The sequence below is a fragment of the Hypanus sabinus genome, chromosome 6, assembly GCF_030144855.1.
Source record: "Hypanus sabinus isolate sHypSab1 chromosome 6, sHypSab1.hap1, whole genome shotgun sequence".
In the NCBI taxonomy this organism is placed as follows: domain Eukaryota; kingdom Metazoa; phylum Chordata; class Chondrichthyes; order Myliobatiformes; family Dasyatidae; genus Hypanus; species Hypanus sabinus.
This window is the reverse complement of record NC_082711.1, coordinates 113,880,338-113,898,804: the sequence shown is the minus strand read 5'-3', so window position 1 is coordinate 113,898,804 and position 18,467 is coordinate 113,880,338. Positions and strand designations below refer to the sequence as shown.

Below are 18,467 nucleotides of genomic sequence, written 5' to 3'. Positions count from 1 at the left end.
TGTCATATAAAATCCACATTGCACCTGCCCTGAGAGGGTCTGATGGGACAGTGTCATATAAAATCCACATTGTACCTGCCCTGAGAGGGTCTGATGGGACAGTGTCCTATAAAATCCACATTGTACCTGCCCCGAGAGGGTCTGATGGGACAGTGATCTGTGAAATCCACATTGTACCTGCCCTGAGAGGGTCTGATGGGACAGTGTCATATAAATTCCACATTGTACCTGCCCTGAGAGGGTCTGATGGGACAGTGTCGTATAAAATCCACATTGTACCTGCCCTGAGAGGGTCTGATGGGACAGTGTCCTGTGAAATCCACATTGTACCTGCCCTGAGAGGGTCTGATGGGACAGTGTCATATAAAATCCACATTGTACCTGCCCTGAGAGGGTCTGATGGGACAGTGTCATATAAAATCCACATTGTACCTGCCCCGAGAGGGTCTAATGGGACAGTGTTGTATAAAATCCACATTGTACCTGCCCCGAGAGGGTCTGATGGGACAGTGTCGTATAAAATCCACATTGTACCTGCCCTGAGAGGGTCTGATGGGACAGTGTCGTATAAAATCCACATTGCACCTGCCCTGAGAGGGTCTAATGGGACAGTGTCCTGTGAAATCCACATTGTACCTGCCCTGAGAGGGTCTAATGGGACAGTGTCGTATAAAATCCACATTGTACCTGCCCTGAGAGGGTCTGATGGGACAGTGTCGTATAAAATCCACATTGCACCTGCCCTGAGAGGGTCTGATGGGACAGTGTCCTATAAAATCCACATTGTACCTGCCCCGAGAGGGTCTGATGGGACAGTGATCTGTGAAATCCACATTGTACCTGCCCTGAGAGGGTCTGATGGGATAGTGTCATATAAATTCCACATTGTACCTGCCCTGAGAGGGTCTGATGGGACAGTGTCGTATAAAATCCACATTGTACCTGCCCTGAGAGGGTCTGATGGGACAGTGTCCTGTGAAATCCACATTGTACCTGCCCTGAGAGGGTCTGATGGGACAGTGTCATATAAAATCCACAATGTACCTGCCCTGAGAGGGTCTGATGGGACAGTGTCATATAAAATCCACATTGTACCTGCCCCAAGAGGGTCTAATGGGACAGTGTTGTATAAAATCCACATTGTACCTGCCCCGAGAGGGTCTGATGGGACAGTGTCGTATAAAATCCACATTGTACCTGCCCTGAGAGGGTCTGATGGGACAGGGTCGTATAAAATCCACATTGCACCTGCCCTGAGAGGGTCTAATGGGACAGTGTCCTGTGAAATCCACATTGTACCTGCCCTGAGAGGGTCTAATGGGACAGTGTCGTATAAAATCCACATTGTACCTGCCCTGAGAGGGTCTGATGGGACAGTGTCGTATAAAATCCACATTGCACCTGCCCTGAGAGGGTCTAATGGGACAGTGTCGTATAAAATCCACATTGTACCTGCCCTGAGAGGGTCTAATGGGACAGTGTCATATAAAATCCACATTGTACCTGCCCTGAGAGGGTCTGATGGGACAGTGTTGTATAAAATCCACATTGTACCTGCCCTGAAAGGGTCTGATGGGACAGTGTCATATAAAATCCACATTGTACCTGCCCCGAGAGGGTCTGATGGGACAGTGATCTGTGAAATCCACATTGTACCTGCCCTGAGAGGGTCTGATGGGACAGTGTCGTATAAAATCCACATTGCAACTGCCCTGAGAGGGTCTAATGGGACAGTGTCGTATAAAATCCACATTGTACCTGCCCTGAGAGGATCTAATGGGACAGTGTCATATAAAATCCACATTGTACCTGCCCTGAGAGGGTCTAATGGGACAGTGTCCTATAAAATCCACATTGTACCTGCCCTGAGAGGGTCTAATGGGACAGTGTCCTATAAAATCCACATTGTACCTGCCCTGAGAGGGTCTGATGGGACAGTGTCCTATAAAATCCACATTGTACCTGCCCCGAGAGGGTCTGATGGGACAGTGATCTGTGAAATCCACATTGTACCTGCCCTGAGAGGGTCTGATGGGACAGTGTCATATAAATTCCACATTGTACCTGCCCTGAGAGGGTCTGATGGGACAGTGTCGTATAAAATCCACATTCTACCTGCCCTGAGAGGGTCTGATGGGACAGTGTCCTGTGAAATCCACATTGTACCTGCCCTGAGAGGGTCTGATGGGACAGTGTCATATAAAATCCACATTGTACCTGCCCTGAGAGGGTCTGATGGGACAGTGTCATATAAAATCCACATTGTACCTGCCCCGAGAGGGTCTAATGGGACAGTGTTGTATAAAATCCACATTGTACCTGCCCCGAGAGGGTCTGATGGGACAGTGTCGTATAAAATCCACATTGTACCTGCCCTGAGAGGGTCTGATGGGACAGTGTCGTATAAAATCCACATTGCACCTGCCCTGAGAGGGTCTAATGGGACAGTGTCCTGTGAAATCCACATTGTACCTGCCCTGAGAGGGTCTAATGGGACAGTGTCGTATAAAATCCACATTGTACCTGCCCTGAGAGGGTCTGATGGGACAGTGTCGTATAAAATACACATTGCACCTGCCCTGAGAGGGTCTGATGGGACAGTGTCCTATAAAATCCACATTGTACCTGCCCCGAGAGGGTCTGATGGGACAGTGATCTGTGAAATCCACATTGTACCTGCCCTGAGAGGGTCTGATGGGACAGTGTCATATAAATTCCACATTGTACCTGCCCTGAGAGGGTCTGATGGGACAGTGTCGTATAAAATCCACATTGTACCTGCCCTGAGAGGGTCTGATGGGACAGTGTCCTGTGAAATCGACATTGTACCTGCCCTGAGAGGGTCTGATGGGACAGTGTCATATAAAATCCACATTGTACCTGCCCGGAGAGGGTCTGATGGGACAGTGTCATATAAAATCCACATTGTACCTGCCCCGAGAGGGTCTAATGGGACAGTGTTGTATAAAATCCACATTGTACCTGCCCCGAGAGGGTCTGATGGGACAGTGTCGTATAAAATCCACATTGTACCTGCCCTGAGAGGGTCTGATGGGACAGTGTCGTATAAAATCCATATTGCACCTGCCCTGAGAGGGTCTAATGGGACAGTGTCCTGTGAAATCCACATTGTACCTGCCCTGAGAGGGTCTAATGGGACAGTGTCGTATAAAATCCACATTGTACCTGCCCTGAGAGGGTCTGATGGGACAGTGTCGTATAAAATCCACATTGCACCTGCCCTGAGAGGGTCTAATGGGACAGTGTCGTATAAAATCCACATTGTACCTGCCCTGAGAGGGTCTAATGGGACAGTGTCATATAAAATCCACATTGTACCTGCCCTGAGAGGGTCTGATGGGACAGTGTTGTATAAAATCCACATTGTACCTGCCCTGAGAGGGTCTGATGGGACAGTGTCATATAAAATCCACATTGTACCTGCCCGGAGAGGGTCTGATGGGACAGTATCATATAAAATCCACATTGTACCTGCCCCGAGAGGGTCTGATGGGACAGTGATCTGTGAAATCCACATTGTACCTGCCCTGAGAGGGTCTGATGGAACAGTGTCGTATAAAATCCACATTGCACCTGCCCTGAGAGGGTCTAATGGGACAGTGTCGTATAAAATCCACATTGTACCTGCCCTGAGAGGATCTAATGGGACAGTGTCATATAAAATCCACATTGTACCTGCCCTGAGAGGGTCTAATGGGACAGTGTCCTATAAAATCCACATTGTACCTGCCCTGAGAGGGTCTGATGGGACAGTGTCATATAAAATCCACATTGTACCTCCCCTTAGAGGGTCTGATGGGACAGTGTCATATAAAATCCACATTGTACCTCCCCTTAGAGGGTCTAATGGGACAGTGTCCTATAAAATCCACATTGTACCTGCCCTGAGAGGATCTAATGGGACAGTGTCCTATAAAATCCACATTGTACCTGCTCTGAGAGGGTCTGATGGGACAGTGTCGTATAAAATCCACATTGTACCTACCCTGAGAGGGTCTGATGGGACAGTGTCGTATAAAATCCACATTGTACCTACCCTGAGAGGGTCTGATGGGACAGTGTCGTATAAAATCCACATTGTACCTGCCCCGAGAGGGTCTGATGGGACAGTGTTGTATAAAATCCACATTGTACCTGCCCCGAGAGGGTCTGATAGGACAGTGTCCTGTGAAATCCACATTGTACCTGCCCCGAGAGGGTCTGATGGGACAGTGTTATACAAAATCCACATTGTACCTGCCCCGAGAGGGTCTGATGGGACAGTGTCATACAAAATCCACATTGTACCTGCCCCGAGAGGGTCTGATGGGACAGTGTCGTATAAAATCCACATTGTACCTGCCCTGAGAGGGTCTGATGGGACAGTGTCCTGTGAAATCCACATTGTACCTGCCCTGAGAGGGTCTGATGGGACAGTGTCATATAAAATCCACATTGTACCTGCCCTGAGAGGGTCTGATGGGACAGTGTTGTATAAAATCCACATTGTACCTGCCCTGAGAGGGTCTGATGGGACAGTGTTGTATAAAATCCACATTGTACCTGCCCCGAGAGGGTCTGATGGGACAGTGTCGTATAAAATCCACATTGTACCTGCCCTGAGAGGGTCTGATGGGACAGTGTCGTATAAAATCCACATTGTACCTGCCCCGAGAGGGTCTGATGGGACAGTGTCATATAAAATCCACATTGTACCTGCCCTGAGAGGGTCTGATGGGACAGTGTCATATAAAATCCACATTGTACCTGCCCTGAGAGGGTCTGATGGGACAGTGTCATATAAAATCCACATTGTACCTGCCCTGAGAGGGTCTGATGGGACAGTGTCCTATAAAATCCACATTGTACCTGCCCCGAGAGGGTCTGATGGGACAGTGATCTGTGAAATCCACATTGTACCTGCCCTGAGAGGGTCTGATGGGACAGTGTCATATAAAATCCACATTGTACCTGCCCTGAGAGGGTCTGATGGGACAGTGTTGTATAAAATCCACATTGTACCTGCCCTGAGAGGGTCTGATGGGACAGTGTTGTATAAAATCCACATTGTACCTGCCCCGAGAGGGTCTGATGGGACAGTGTCGTATAAAATCCACATTGTACCTGCCCTGAGAGGGTCTGATGGGACAGTGTCGTATAAAATCCACATTGTACCTGCCCCGAGAGGGTCTGATGGGACAGTGTCATATAAAATCCACATTGTACCTGCCCTGAGAGGGTCTGATGGGACAGTGTCATATAAAATCCACATTGTACCTGCCCTGAGAGGGTCTGATGGGACAGTGTCATATAAAATCCACATTGTACCTGCCCTGAGAGGGTCTGATGGGACAGTGTCCTATAAAATCCACATTGTACCTGCCCCGAGAGGGTCTGATGGGACAGTGATCTGTGAAATCCACATTGTACCTGCCCTGAGAGGGTCTGATGGGACAGTGTCATATAAATTCCACATTGTACCTGCCCTGAGAGGGTCTGATGGGACAGTGTCGTATAAAATCCACATTGTACCTGCCCTGAGAGGGTCTGATGGGACAGTGTCCTGTGAAATCCACATTGTACCTGCCCTGAGAGGGTCTGATGGGACAGTGTCATATAAAATCCACATTGTACCTGCCCTGAGAGGGTCTGATGGGACAGTGTCATATAAAATCCACATTGTACCTGCCCCGAGAGGGTCTAATGGGACAGTGTTGTATAAAATCCACATTGTACCTGCCCCGAGAGGGTCTGATGGGACAGTGTCGTATAAAATCCACATTGTACCTGCCCTGAGAGGGTCTGATGGGACAGTGTCGTATAAAATCCACATTGCACCTGCCCTGAGAGGGTCTAATGGGACAGTGTCCTGTGAAATCCACATTGTACCTGCCCTGAGAGGGTCTAATGGGACAGTGTCGTATAAAATCCACATTGTACCTGCCCTGAGAGGGTCTGATGGGACAGTGTCGTATAAAATCCACATTGCACCTGCCCTGAGAGGGTCTGATGGGACAGTGTCCTATAAAATCCACATTGTACCTGCCCCGAGAGGGTCTGATGGGACAGTGATCTGTGAAATCCACATTGTACCTGCCCTGAGAGGGTCTGATGGGACAGTGTCATATAAATTCCACATTGTACCTGCCCTGAGAGGGTCTGATGGGACAGTGTCGTATAAAATCCACATTGTACCTGCCCTGAGAGGGTCTGATGGGACAGTGTCCTGTGAAATCCACATTGTACCTGCCCTGAGAGGGTCTGATGGGACAGTGTCATATAAAATCCACATTGTACCTGCCACGAGAGGGTCTGATGGGACAGTGTCATACAAAATCCACATTGTACCTGCCCCGAGAGGGTCTAATGGGACAGTGTTGTATAAAATCCACATTGTACCTGCCCTGAGAGGGTCTGATGGGACAGTGTCGTATAAAATCCACATTGTACCTGCCCTGAGAGGGTCTGATGGGACAGTGTCGTATAAAATCCACATTGCACCTGCCCTGAGAGGGTCTAATGGGACAGTGTCCTGTGAAATCCACATTGTACCTGCCCTGAGAGGGTCTAATGGGACAGTGTCGTATAAAATCCACATTGTACCTGCCCTGAGAGGGTCTGATGGGACAGTGTCGTATACAATCCACATTGCACCTGCCCTGAGAGGGTCTAATGGGACAGTGTCGTATAAAATCCACATTGTACCTGCCCTGAGAGGGTCTAATGGGACAGTGTCATATAAAATCCACATTGTACCTGCCCTGAGAGGGTCTGATGGGACAGTGTTGTATAAAATCCACATTGTACCTGCCCTGAGAGGGTCTGATGGGACAGTGTCATATAAAATCCACATTGTACCTGCCCCGAGAGGGTCTGATGGGACAGTGTCATATAAAATCCACATTGTTCTGCCCCGAGAGGGTCTGATGGGACAGTGATCTGTGAAATCCACATTGTACCTGCCCTGAGAGGGTCTGATGGGACAGTGTCGTATAAAATCCACATTGCACCTGCCCTGAGAGGGTCTAATGGGACAGTGTCGTATAAAATCCACATTGTACCTGCCCTGAGAGGATCTAATGGGACAGTGTCATATAAAATCCACATTGTACCTGCCCTGAGAGGGTCTAATGGGACAGTGTCCTATAAAATCCACATTGTACCTGCCCTGAGATGGTCTAATGGGACAGTGTCCTATAAAATCCACATTGTACCTGCCCTGAGAGGGTCTGATGGGACAGTGTCATATAAAATCCACATTGTACCTCCCTTTAGAGGGTCTGATGGGACAGTGTCATATAAAATCCACATTGTACCTGCCTGGAAGGGTCTCATGGGACAGTGTCGTATAAAATCCACATTGTACCTGCCCTGAGAGGGTCTGATGGGACAGTGTCGTATAAAATCCACATTGTACCTGCCCTGAGAGGGTCTATTGGGACAGTGTCCTATAAAATCCACATTGTACCTGCTCTGAGAGGGTCTGATGGGACAGTGTCGTATAAAATCCACATTGTACCTACCCTGAGAGGGTCTGATGGGACAGTGTCGTATAAAATCCACATTGTACCTACCCTGAGAGGGTCTGATGGGACAGTGTCGTATAAAATCCACATTGTACCTGCCCTGAGAGGATCTGATGGGACAGTGTCGTATAAAATCCACATTGTACCTGCCCTGAGAGGGTCTGATGGGACAATGTCATATAAATTCCACATTTTACCTGCCCCGAGAGGGTCTGATGGGACAGAGTCATATAAAATCCACATTGTACCTGCCCTGAGAGGGTCTGATGGGACAGTGTCGTATAAAATCCACATTGTACCTGCCCCGAGAGGGTCTGATGGGACAGTGTTGTATAAAATCCACATTGTACCTGCCCCGAGAGGGTCTGATAGGACAGTGTCCTGTGAAATCCACATTGTACCTGCCCCGAGAGGGTCTGATGGGACAGTGTTATACAAAATCCACATTGTACCTGCCCCGAGAGGGTCTGATGGGACAGTGTCATACAAAATCCACATTGTACCTGCCCCGAGAGGGTCTGATGGGACAGTGTCGTATAAAATCCACATTGTACCTGCCCTGAGAGGGTCTGATGGGACAGTGTCCTGTGAAATCCACATTGTACCTGCCCTGAGAGGGTCTGATGGGACAGTGTCATATAAAATCCACATTGTACCTGCCCTGAGAGGGTCTGATGGGACAGTGTTGTATAAAATCCACATTGTACCTGCCCTGAGAGGGTCTGATGGGACAGTGTCATATAAAATCCACATTGTACCTGCCCCGAGAGGGTCTGATGGGACAGTGATCTGTGAAATCCACATTGTACCTGCCCTTAGAGGGTCTGATGGGACAGTGTCCTATAAAATCCACATTGTACCTGCTCTGAGAGGGTCTGATGGGACAGTGTCGTATAAAATCCACATTGTACCTACCCTGAGAGGGTCTGATGGGACAGTGTCGTATAAAATCCACATTGTACCTACCCTGAGAGGGTCTGATGGGACAGTGTCGTATAAAATCCACATTGTACCTGCCCTGAGAGGATCTGATGGGACAGTGTCGTATAAAATCCACATTGTACCTGCCCTGAGAGGGTCTGATGGGACAGTGTCATATAAATTCCACATTTTACCTGCCCCGAGAGGGTCTGATGGGACAGAGTCATATAAAATCCACATTGTACCTGCCCTGAGAGGGTCTGATGGGACAGTGTCGTATAAAATCCACATTGTACCTGCCCCGAGAGGGTCTGATGGGACAGTGTTGTATAAAATCCACATTGTACCTGCCCCGAGAGGGTCTGATAGGACAGTGTCCTGTGAAATCCACATTGTACCTGCCCCGAGAGGGTCTGATGGGACAGTGTTATACAAAATCCACATTGTACCTGCCCCGAGAGGGTCTGATGGGACAGTGTCATACAAAATCCACATTGTACCTGCCCCGAGAGGGTCTGATGGGACAGTGTCGTATAAAATCCACATTGTACCTGCCCTGAGAGGGTCTGATGGGACAGTGTCCTGTGAAATCCACATTGTACCTGCCCTGAGAGGGTCTGATGGGACAGTGTCATATAAAATCCACATTGTACCTGCCCTGAGAGGGTCTGATGGGACAGTGTTGTATAAAATCCACATTGTACCTGCCCTGAGAGGGTCTGATGGGACAGTGTCATATAAAATCCACATTGTACCTGCCCCAAGAGGGTCTGATGGGACAGTGATCTGTGAAATCCACATTGTACCTGCCCTTAGAGGGTCTGATGGGACAGAGTCATATAAAATCCACATTGTACCTGCCCCGAGAGGGTCTGATGGGACAGTGTCATATAAATTCCACATTTTACCTGCCCCGAGAGGGTCTGATGGGACAGAGTCATATAAAATCCACATTGTACCTGCCCTGAGAGGGTCTGATGGGACAGTGTCATATAAAATCCACATTGTACCTGCCCCGAGAGGGTCTGATGGGACAGTGTTGTATAAAATCCATATTGTACCTGCCCCGAGAGGGTCTGATAGGACAGTGTCCTGTGAAATCCACATTGTACCTGCCCCGAGAGGGTCTGATGGGACAGTGTTATACAAAATCCACATTGTACCTGCCCCGAGAGGGTCTGATGGGACAGTGTCATACAAAATCCACATTGTACCTGCCCCGAGAGGGTCTGATGGGACAGAGTCATATAAAATCCACATTGTACCTGCCCTGAGAGGGTCTGATGGGACAGTGTCGTATAAAATCCACATTGTACCTGCCCTGAGAGGGTCTGATGGGACAGTGTCCTGTGAAATCCACATTGTACCTGCCCTGAGAGGGTCTGATGGGACAGTGTCATATAAAATCCACATTGTACCTGCCCTGAGAGGGTCTGATGGGACAGTGTCATATAAAATCCACATTGTACCTGCCCTGAGAGGGTCTGATGGGACAGTGTTGTATAAAATCCACATTGTACCTGCCCTGAGAGGGTCTGATGGGACAGTGTCATATAAAATCCACATTGTACCTGCCCCGAGAGGGTCTGATGGGACAGTGATCTGTGAAATCCACATTGTACCTGCCCTGAGAGGGTCTGATGGGACAGTGTCATATAAAATCCACATTGTACCTGCCCTGAGAGGGTCTAATGGGACAGTGTCGTATAAAATCCACATTGTACCTGCCCTGAGAGGGTCTAATGGGACAGTGTCGTATAAAATCCACATTGTACCTGCCCTGAGAGCGTCTGATGGGACAGTGTTGTATAAAATCCACATTGTACCTGCCCTGAGAGGGTCTGATGGGACAGTGTCATATAAAATCCACATTGTACCTGCCCCGAGAGGGTCTGATGGGACAGTGTCATATAAAATCCACATTGTACCTGCCCCGAGAGGGTCTGATGGGACAGTGATCTGTGAAATCCACATTGTACCTGCCCTGAGAGGGTCTGATGGGACAGTGTCGTATAAAATCCACATTGCACCTGCCCTGAGAGGGTCTAATGGGACAGTGTCGTATAAAATCCACATTGTACCTGCCCTGAGAGGATCTAATGGGACAGTGTCATATAAAATCCACATTGTACCTGCCCTGAGAGGGTCTAATGGGACAGTGTCCTATAAAATCCACATTGTACCTGCCCTGAGAGGGTCTAATGGGACAGTGTCCTATAAAATCCACATTGTACCTGCCCTGAGAGGGTCTGATGGGACAGTGTCATATAAAATCCACATTGTACCTCCCCTTAGAGGGTCTGATGGGACAGTGTCATATAAAATCCACATTGTACCTGCCTGGAAGGGTCTCATGGGACAGTGTCGTATAAAATCCACATTGTACCTGCCCTGAGAGGGTCTGATGGGACAGTGTCGTATAAAATCCACATTGTACCTGCCCTGAGAGGGTCTAATGGGACAGTGTCCTATAAAATCCACATTGTACCTGCTCTGAGAGGGTCTGATGGGACAGTGTCATATAAAATCCACATTGTACCTACCCTGAGAGGGTCTGATGGGACAGTGTCGTATAAAATCCACATTGTACCTGCCCTGAGAGGATCTGATGGGACAGTGTCGTATAAAATCCACATTGTACCTGCCCTGAGAGGGTCTGATGGGACAGTGTCATATAAATTCCACATTGTACCTGCCCCGAGAGGGTCTGATGGGACAGAGTCATATAAAATCCACATTGTACCTGCCCTGAGAGGGTCTGATGGGACAGTGTCGTATAAAATCCACATTGTACCTGCCCCGAGAGGGTCTGATGGGACAGTGTTGTATAAAATCCACATTGTACCTGCCCCGAGAGGGTCTGATAGGACAGTGTCCTGTGAAATCCACATTGTACCTGCCCCGAGAGGGTCTGATGGGACAGTGTTATACAAAATCCACATTGTACCTGCCCCGAGAGGGTCTGATGGGACAATGTCATACAAAATCCACATTGTACCTGCCCCGAGAGGGTCTGATGGGACAGAGTCATATAAAATCCACATTGTACCTGCCCTGAGAGGGTCTGATGGGACAGTGTCGTATAAAATCCACATTGTACCTGCCCTGAGAGGGTCTGATGGGACAGTGTCCTGTGAAATCCACATTGTACCTGCCCTGAGAGGGTCTGATGGGACAGTGTCATATAAAATCCACATTGTACCTGCCCTGAGAGGGTCTGATGGGACAGTGTCATATAAAATCCACATTGTACCTGCCCTGAGAGGGTCTGATGGGACAGTGTTGTATAAAATCCACATTGTACCTGCCCTGACAGGGTCAGATGGGACAGTGTCATATAAAATCCACATTGTACCTGCCCCGAGAGGGTCTGATGGGACAGTGTCATATAAAATCCACATTGTACCTGCCCCGAGAGGGTCTGATAGGACAGTGATCTGTGAAATCCACATTGTACCTGCCCTGAGAGGGTCTGATGGGACAGTGTCGTATAAAATCCACATTGCACCTGCCCTGAGAGGGTCTAATGGGACAGTGTCGTATAAAATCCACATTGTACCTGCCCTGAGAGGGTCTAATGGGACAGTGTCATATAAAATCCACATTGTACCTGCCCTGAGAGGGTCTAATGGGACAGTGTCCTATAAAATCCACATTGTACCTGCCCTGAGAGGGTCTAATGGGACAGTGTCCTATAAAATCCACATTGTACCTGCCCTGAGAGGGTCTGATGGGACAGTGTCATATAAAATCCACATTGTACCTCCCCTTAGAGGGTCTGATGGGACAGTGTCATATAAAATCCACATTGTACCTGCCCTGAGAGGGTCTGATGGGACAGTGTCGTATAAAATCCACATTGTACCTGCCCTGAGAGGGTCTGATGGGACAGTGTCATACAAAATCCACATTGTACCTGCCCTGAGAGGGTCTGATGGGACAGTGTCCTGTGAAATCCACATTGTACCTGCCCTGAGAGGGTCTGATGGGACAGTGTCATATAAAATCCACATTGTACCTGCCCTGAGAGGGTCTGATGGGACAGTGTCATATAAAATCCACATTGTACCTGCCCTGAGAGGGTCTAATGGGACAGTGTCGTATAAAATCCACATTGTACCTGCCCTGAGAGGGTCTAATGGGACAGTGTCGTATAAAATCCACATTGTACCTGCCCTGAGAGGGTCTGATGGGACAGTGTCGTATAAAATCCACATTGCACCTGCCCTGAGAGGGTCTAATGGGACAGTGTCATATAAAATCCACATTGTACCTGCCCTGAGAGGGTCTAATGGGACAGTGTCATATAAAATCCACATTGTACCTGCCCTGAGAGCGTCTGATGGGACAGTGTTGTATAAAATCCACATTGTACCTGCCCTGAGAGGGTCTGATGGGACAGTGTCATATAAAATCCACATTGTACCTGCCCCGAGAGGGTCTGATGGGACAGTGTCATATAAAATCCACATTGTACCTGCCCCGAGAGGGTCTGATGGGACAGTGATCTGTGAAATCCACATTGTACCTGCCCTGAGAGGGTCTGATGGGACAGTGTCGTATAAAATCCACATTGCACCTGCCCTGAGAGGGTCTAATGGGACAGTGTCGTATAAAATCCACATTGTACCTGCCCTGAGAGGATCTAATGGGACAGTGTCATATAAAATCCACATTGTACCTGCCCTGAGAGGGTCTAATGGGACAGTGTCCTATAAAATCCACATTGTACCTGCCCTGAGAGGGTCTAATGGGACAGTGTCCTATAAAATCCACATTGTACCTGCCCTGAGAGGGTCTGATGGGACAGTGATCTGTGAAATCCACATTGTACCTGCCCTGAGAGGGTCTGATGGGACAGTATCGTATAAAATCCACATTGTACCTGCCCTGAGAGGGTCTGATGGGACAGTGTCATATAAAATCCACATTGTACCTGCCCTGAGAGGGTCTGATGGGACAGTGTCGTATAAAATCCACATTGTACCTGCCCCGAGAGGGTCTGATGGGACAGTGTCCTATAAAATCCACATTGTACCTGCCCCGAGAGGGTCTGATGGGACAGTGTCGTATAAAATCCACATTGTACCTGCCCTGAGAGGGTCTGATGGGACAGTGTCGTATAAAATCCACATTGTACCTGCCCCGAGAGGGTCTGATGGGACAGTGTCATACAAAATCCACATTGTACCTGCCCTGAGAGGGTCTGATGGGACAGTGTCATATAAAATCCACATTGTACCTGCCCCGAGAGGGTCTGATGGGACAGTGTCGTATAAAATCCACATTGTACCTGCCCTGAGAGGGTCTGATGGGACAGTGTCATATAAAATCCACATTGTACCTGCCCCGAGAGGGTCTGATGGGACAGTGTCGTATAAAATCCACATTGTACCTGCCCTGAGAGGGTCTGATGGGACAGTGTCATATAAAATCCACATTGTACCTGCCCTGAGAGGGTCTGATGGGACAGTGTCGTATAAAATCCACATTGTACCTGCCCCGAGAGCGTCTGATAGGACAGTGTCCTGTGAAATCCACATTGTACCTGCCCCGAGAGGGTCTGATGGGACAGTGTTATACAAAATCCACATTGTACCTGCCCCGAGAGGGTCTGATGGGACAGTGTCATACAAAATCCACATTGTACCTGCCCCGAGAGGGTCTGATGGGACAGAGTCATATAAAATCCACATTGTACCTGCCCTGAGAGGGTCTGATGGGACAGTGTCATATAAAATCCACATTGTACCTGCCCCGTGAGGGTCTGATGGGACAGTGTCCTGTGAAATCCACATTGTACCTGCCCTGAGAGGGTCTGATGGGACAGTGTCCTGTGAAATCCACATTGTACCTGCCCTGAGAGGGTCTGATGGGACAGTGTCGTATAAAATCCACATTGCACCTGCCCTGAGAGGGTCTGATGGGACAGTGTCATATAAAATCCACATTGTACCTGCCCTGAGAGGGTCTGATGGGACAGTGTCATACAAAATCCACATTGTACCTGCCCTGAGAGGGTCTGATGGGACAGTGTCATATAAAATCCACATTGTACCTGCCCTGAGAGCGTCTGATGGGACAGTGTCATATAAAATCCACATTGTACCTGCCCTGAGAGCGTCTGATGGGACAGTGTCGTATAAAATCCACATTGTACCTGCCCTGAGAGGGTCTGATGGGACAGTGTCATATAAATTCCACATTGTACCTGCCCTGAGAGGGTCTGATGGGACAGTGTCATATAAAATCCACATTGTACCTGCCCTGAGAGGGTCTGATGGGACAGTGTCGTATAAAATCCACATTGTACCTGCCCCAAGAGGGTCTGATGGGACAGTGTCGTATAAAATCCACATTGTACCTGCCCCGAGAGGGTCTGATGGGACAGTGTTGTATAAAATCAACATTGTACCTGCCCTGAGAGGGTCTGATGGGACAGTGTCGTATAAAATCCACATTGTACCTGCCCTGAGAGGGTCTGATGGGACAGTGTCCTGTGAAATCCACAGTGTACCTGCCCCGAGAGGGTCTGATGGGACCGTGTTGTATAAAATCCACATTGTACCTGCCCCGAGAGGGTCTGATGGGACAGTGTCGTATAAAATCCACATTGTACCTGCCCTGAGAGGGTCTGATGGGACAGTGTCGTATAAAATCCACAGTGTACCTGCCCCGAGAGGGTCTGATGGGACAGTGTTGTATAAAATCCACATTGTACCTGCCCCGAGAGGGTCTGATGGGACAGTGTCGTATAAAATCCACATTGTACCTGCCCTGAGAGGGTCTGATGGGACAGTGTCATATAAAATCCACATTGTACCTGCCCTGAGAGAGTCTGATGGGACAGTGTCGTATAAAATCCACATTGTACCTGCCCTGAGAGGGTCTGATGGGACAGTGTCGTATAAAATCCACATTGTACCTGCCCCGAGAGGGTCTGATGGGACAGTGTCCTATAAAATCCACATTGTACCTGCCCCGAGAGGGTCTGATGGGACAGTGTCGTATAAAATCCACATTGTACCTGCCCTGAGAGGGTCTGATGGGACAGTGTCGTATAAAATCCACATTGTACCTGCCCCAAGAGGGTCTGATGGGACAGTGTCATACAAAATCCACATTGTACCTGCCCTGAGAGGGTCTGATGGGACAGTGTCATATAAAATCCACATTGTACCTGCCCCGAGAGGGTCTGATGGGACAGTGTCGTATAAAATCCACATTGTACCTGCCCTGAGAGGGTCTGATGGGACAGTGTCATATAAAATCCACATTGTACCTGCCCTGAGAGGGTCTGATGGGACAGTGTCGTATAAAATCCACATTGTACCTGCCCCGAGAGCGTCTGATAGGACAGTGTCCTGTGAAATCCACATTGTACCTGCCCCGAGAGGGTCTGATGGGACAGTGTTATACAAAATCCACATTGTACCTGCCCCGAGAGGGTCTGATGGGACAGTGTCATACAAAATCCACATTGTACCTGCCCCGAGAGGGTCTGATGGGACAGAGTCATATAAAATCCACATTGTACCTGCCCTGAGAGGGTCTGATGGGACAGTGTCATATAAAATCCACATTGTACCTGCCCCGTGAGGGTCTGATGGGACAGTGTCCTGTGAAATCCACATTGTACCTGCCCTGAGAGGGTCTGATGGGACAGTGTCGTATAAAATCCACATTGTACCTGCCCCGAGAGGGTCTGATAGGACAGTGTCCTGTGAAATCCACATTGTACCTGCCCTGAGAGGGTCTGATGGGACAGTGTCATACAAAATCCACATTGTACCTGCCCCGAGAGGGTCTGATGGGACAGTGTTGTATAAAATCCACATTGTACCTGCCCTGAGAGGGTCTGATGGGACAGTGTCGTATAAAATCCACATTGTACCTGCCCTGAGAGGGTCTGATGGGACAGTGTCGTATAAAATCCACATTGTACCTGCCCCGAGAGGGTCTGATGGGACAGTGTTGTATAAAATCCACATTGTACCTGCCCCGAGAGGGTCTGATAGGACAGTGTCCTGTGAAATCCACATTGTACCTGCCCCGAGAGGGTCTGATGGGACAGTGTTATACAAAATCCACATTGTACCTGCCCCGAGAGGGTCTGATGGGACAGTGTCATACAAAATCCACATTGTACCTGCCCCGAGAGGGTCTGATGGGACAGAGTCATATAAAATCCACATTGTACCTGCCCTGAGAGGGTCTGATTGGACAGTGTCATATAAAATCCACATTGTACCTGCCCCGTGAGGGTCTGATGGGACAGTGTCCTGTGAAATCCACATTGTACCTGCCCTGAGAGGGTCTGATGGGACAGTGTCATATAAAATCCACATTGTACCTGCCCCGAGAGGGTCTGATGGGACAGTGTCCTGTGAAATCCACATTGTACCTGTGCTAAACGTGTTTTCCAGAAGGAATTTACTCCTACCTGGTACTGAAACACAGATATATTAGTCCCTGTGACTACAGAGCTTGGCAGGTAAAAGGAAACTGCACCCTGTGGAAGGGTTTCAACCTGAAGCAAGTAATATCATCCCCTCAGATGTTGCTGAAACCCATGAACCCCACCCCCACCCCGCCCCCAGACTTCTGTGCTGCTTCTAATTCCAGCACCTGCAGCGTCTCCTGTATCTGCAATCCACACACTGGGACTGTTGTACAAGCAGAAAAAGTGAACTCGGGTCCATTGCTCAGGCTGTAGGACTCTACCTAGGCTCTTCAAGAACATACCCAAGTAGATGCTTTTTAAACGTGTGAAGTTTTATTATCTCTGTCACTCCTCCAGGCTGTGAATTCCAGATCACTACTACCTTCTGGTTCGTGATTTTAGAAATGCCGTGTTCAGTAACAAGACTTACCTTTAGTGTGACAGTCTGGGGAAGAAGGTGTAGCCAGAGCCTGCCATACAAGAAAGAATTCGGGATCATTAGGACATGCTAAAGCGGAGTTGGCAATACAGACCTCTCATGAAAAGCCGTTGATTATAGCTGAATGAATAATTTTAATGTGAAATTGGTGAATGTCCGTCTGACCTTTGGGGGAAAGGTAGGTGGATGGAGTTATGCCACTCGTCACTCATGGTCATGTTCAAAAGTTCAAAGCACAATCATTATCAGAGTGTGTATACATTCCACAACCTTGAGATTTGTCTCCTAACAGATCAAATAAATCCAAAAGAACCCATTAAAAAGGAAGATAGTCAAACACCCAGTGTACAGAGAGAAAAAAAACAATAAGCACAAGCAAATAGCATCTGAACTGAAGGCCACAAAGAGAGTCTGTCCACAGACCCTTAGTTCAGCACAGAACGGAGCAGCAAACTAAATCGGCCTAACAGACAGATCTTTTCAATCTGGCCCTGTGTCTAAATTGGTGTCTAAATATTGGGCTCAGTCGCCTTGTCACCATCGCTTTGATTCAGCCTGTACCCAACCATTCCAATTCAGCCCAGCAGTTAAATCATTGTCCAGATGGGCCAAATGGCCTAATTCTCCTCCTCCATCTCATGGTCAAATATCAAGTTCAGTCACTTTGATACTGTCAGGGGCCTGGGTCCCGTCACCTCGATTCAGCCTTTCCAATTCAACTCAGCAGTTCAATCGATCAAATCTGGGGCCTTCCTTGCTCTAGGTGCCAGGCCTGCTCCCTCGCCTTGTCTCACTTCTGCCACATTGAATTGCCTCAAGTCCAAGTCCAAAGGGAAGTTCTGTTGAAATAAACTTGAGGAGATGAATGAGAAACTCTTGTCTGGGTTTCCACGCAGCACCCAGCTTTGAACTGAATTCATGGAATGCCTGACCTAAAATAGGGAGTACTTTCAAAGAAGGAGCAGATGTGTTCAACAAAAGGACCCGTCAACAACTTCTGAAGGCCCACTTAAAGTACACAGTAAAAACCACTCATTTTAATGGCATTTACATCCTTATTCCTAAGCAAAGGTTCTCTGGACAGCAGTGTGACAGAGAATCTCCAGACTTTGGAGCAGATTTTAAGCACTGGGCAGAT

The 18,467-nt window shown here is 48.4% G+C and overlaps 1 protein-coding gene across 4 annotated transcripts in view; it reads left to right on the top strand.

The window, feature by feature from the left end:
- LOC132395766 (peptidyl-prolyl cis-trans isomerase FKBP5-like) overlaps nt 1–18,467 on the top strand; it is a 291,454-nt gene that overhangs the window by 269,669 nt on the left and 3,318 nt on the right. The gene's annotated exons all lie outside the window — the stretch shown is intronic.